Source organism: Natrix helvetica (assembly GCF_964273705.1).
Source record: "Natrix helvetica genome assembly, chromosome: W".
In the NCBI taxonomy this organism is placed as follows: Eukaryota; Metazoa; Chordata; class Lepidosauria; order Squamata; family Natricidae; genus Natrix; species Natrix helvetica.
In genome coordinates, this window is record NC_138555.1 from 65,003,015 (window position 1) to 65,006,974 (window position 3,960).

Below are 3,960 nucleotides of genomic sequence, written 5' to 3' on the forward strand. Positions count from 1 at the left end.
TTACTCTCTTCTGTCTTCAATTTTAATTTTACTCTTAAGTCTTTTTGGGTGTTCTTTTCTCTAATAGTAAAATTTATCTCACCATTTTGACACACTCTCTCTCCTGCTTTCTTTCCGTTCAGGGGCTGTCCCAACCTTGTGCAGCCTCAATGGCTGCTTCTCTTGTAGCCGGGAAAAAGAGCTTCTCCTGGATCGATCAGGGGCTTTGTGATGCCCCTGAGATCAACAGGACGTGCCCTTCTCTATCACTGTCTCTACGGGACGGTTTAGGTCCAAAAGGACCGTCCAGCAACAGAGATATCGACAGCAATCCTGGAGCTTCAAGATTGCATGTCGTGTTGTAGCGACGTCAAGCCCCGCCTCCTCAAAAATCATTTCTTTTTATAGGTTTAATTAAACATTTTAAACCTCAAAAATTTCCAGAAGAAAAAATCAAAATTGTATTCAGAGCAAAAAAGGAAATGTAACTGCATAGCTTTTATATGCAGATGAAAAAGATCACAACAGTGAAAGGTAAATGTCAGTTGGTCTTACCTGAACTGCATGTCTCGAGGGTGGTGTGGGAGCAGTCACTGATGGGTATTGTCACGGCCCAATTGCCTGGAGACTGAGATAAATCTGAGGACACTCCCTCTGCTCCTCCTTCTGACTCCCCAGATTAACAGATGGTCCAGTCGAAGAAGAAGAAGAAGCTGAGAAGGAAGACCACCCAACTCCGTCCCAGGTCCCTGACTGACCTGTAGCTAACCCACTCAGGTCCTGGCGCTGGGCGCTTGAAGGGCGGGAAGTGACTGCTCCCACGCCACCCTCGAGACATGCAGTTCAGGTAAGACCGACAGATTCTGAGGTGGGGCGTGGGAGGAGTCACTGATGGGACATACCAAAGTTAGATGTCCATGGGAGGGATCATTGGGCCTGAGACTCCTGAGTGTCCAGAACACCCTGAAGAACCCTCCTCCCGCATGATGCCTCGGCCGAGGCATACGAATCTAGCCGGTAGTGCCTGATGAAGGGTGAAGGTGAGGACCAGGCAGCAGCCCTGCAGATGTCCTCGATGGGCGCCTGGGTTGCCCAGGCCGCCGAGGTGGCCGCACTCCTAGTGGAGTGAGCTGTGATGCCCTGCGGCACTGGTAGCCCTCGAGCCTCATAGGCCCTGGAGATGGCTAACCTGATCCATCTGCTGATGGTGGTCAGGGAAACCTTAGCTCCTTTAGTTGAAGAATGGAAGGAGATAAAGAGCGCCTCCGAACGCCTGAAGGCTGCTGTGCGCTTGATATAAATGTGCAGAGCCCTCCTCACGTCCAGGCGATGCCAAGCCCTCTCCCTCTCTGTTGAGGGGGAAGGACAGAAATCCGGTAGGATTACCTCTTGGCCCCTATGGAAGGGAGAGTTGACCTTGGGCATGAAGGCTGGATCGAGTCTGAGCATGACTCTGTTGCTGTGAAAGATGCAGAAGCCCGCCCTGTTAGAAAGAGTGTTTAGCTCGGACACCCTCCTGGCAGAGGTGATCACCACGAGGAAGACCACCTTGAAGGTGAGGAGTTGAAGGCTAACCTCTCTAAGGGTTTTGAAGGGGGCCTCCAGGAGAGCCTGTAGTACTGTGGGAAGGTCCCAAGAAGGAAAACGGTGGATCACCGGAGGCCTAAGGTTAGCCGCCCCTCAGAGGAACCTCTTAATGACTGGAACCTGGGACAGAGACTGGGAGCCCCACCCCACCCTTCAAGGATAGTGGCTAGGGCAGAGACCTGCCTTCGGAGGGTGCTATGGGCCAGGCCCTTCTCCAGCCCATCCTGGAGAAATTCCAGTACCTGAGGGACTGAAACCGACGATGGATCTATCTGAGCAGTCTGACACCATGCCGCGAAGGCAGACCAGGTCGCATCGTAGATGCGGGTGGTGGATCTCCTCCTGGAGGCCTCAATGGTACTAATGACTCTAGAGGAGATCTGGGCGTCCCTTAGTTGCTCCCGCTCAAGCGCCATGCGGTCAGCTGGAGCCACTCTGGATCTGGGTGCTCCAGACTCCCTTGGCGCAGGGCCACCTCCCCCCGTGGAATCTTCCAATGGGGCAGAATTGACAACTCTACCAGGTCCGCGAACCAGGGATGCCTTGGCTAGTGACGGGCCACCAGGATGATCTTTGCCCTCTCTAACACTAGCTTCCTCAGGACCCTGGGAACAAGGGGAAGGGGAGGAAAGGCGTAAAGAAGGCCTGCCGGCCATCTGCAGTGTAAGGAGTCGATGTCGATGGCCCCCCACGTTGGAAATCGCGAGATGAATCTCGGAAGCTGGGCGTTCGACGGTGAGGCGAAGAGATCTACAATTGGATGACCGAACCTCTGGCAGATCTGGTTGAAGATGTTGGGGTGAAGTTGTCACTCCCCATGGTCTACTGTCTCCCTGCTGAGCCAGTCCGCCTGCTGTTTCTCCACTCCGGAGATGTGTTCTGCCTGGATCGACAGGAGGTTCTGCTCCACCCATAATCCCAGACGTCTTGCCTCGTCGTGCAGTGCCACGGAGTGAGTGCCTCCCTGTTTGTTCACGTGGGCCTTGGCTGCCATGTTGTCCATCAGCACCAAGATGTGATTCCCAGCAACCATCTGCTTGAACCGCCAAAGAGCTAGGTGGATAGCTCTGAGCTCCAGCCAGTTGATGTTCCTCCGCAAGTCCGTCGGCGTCCACCAGCCCTGGGCCAACTGGGACTGCAGGTGAGCCCCCCAACCGAACAGACTGGCATCTGTCATTAGGACCAGTCTGTCTGGCTCCCGGAATAGGGAGCCCTTGGCCAGAGCCGGGGACGTCCACCAGCGGAGGGAGAGAATCACCTGGGGGGTCACAAGGGCCTTGAAGCTTGCATCGCTTGTTCCGTTCCTCTGGTGGGGAAGGAGGAACCACTGCAACTCTCTGGCGTGGAGATGAGCCCATGGTACGATCCCAATCCCAATTAGCTTCCCTAGGAGCCTGGAGAGTAGAGCTACGGGAACAGATCTAATCCTGCGAATCTCTTGAATCAATTCAACAATACTGTCCCTACGCTCCTGGGAGAGAAATACCTTGGCCTCCACCGAATCAATGATGGTTCCCAAATGCTGGAGTCTAATGGAAGGGACTAGATGGCTCTTCTCGAGGTTAATTGAGACCCCCAGGGACCATGGGGTGCTAATGGTGATACTGAGATCCCCCTCTGCTCGAGCAACCGAGGGCCCTAACACGAGGATGTCATCAAGGTAACAGTGTAGGCGAACCGGGAATGAACGAAGGTGGGCCGGGGCCACAGCCAACATCTTGGTGAAGGTCCTAGGGGCCGATGCCAGCCCGAAGGGAAGAGCCCTGTATTGGTAATGGGAACCCTGGTATGAGAACCTGAGGAACCTGCGGTGATCGGGGGCAATCATGATGTGAAGATATGCCTCCGTGAGATTGATGGAGGCTAGGAAGTCCCCCTGTCTGATCCCCCCCAGGATGGACTTGAGGGAAGCCATCTTAAATTTACAGTAAATAATCCTGGAATTTAACAGCTTGAGATCTAAGATGGCTCTCCACCCCCCAGCTCTTGGGAACCAGGAACAGGTGGGAATAGAACCCTGTTTCTTTCTCCCCCTCCGGGACTGGTTCTACTGCATTAATCTCCAGGAGATGGCTAATGGCCTTGCACATGAGAGAGCGCTTGACCGGGTTCTTGGAGGAGGGAAAGGTGCGGAATGTATTCGGGGGTTGGGAACGGAACTCCAGGTGGAGCCCCGACCTGACTGTCTGGAGGACCCAGGCATCCATGGTGATGCCCTCCCAGCGGTCCACAAAGAAGGAGAGGTGGCCGCCGATGGGGTGATCTGGATTCGAATCACTTGGCTCTGCGGAAGGGACGGCCGCCACCCCCTCGAAAGGGCCGCTTGCCGGACTGCTGGAACCTATATCTGTCCCTGGAAAATTGCCTATCCCCCTGTCTGGGATACCTGGGAGC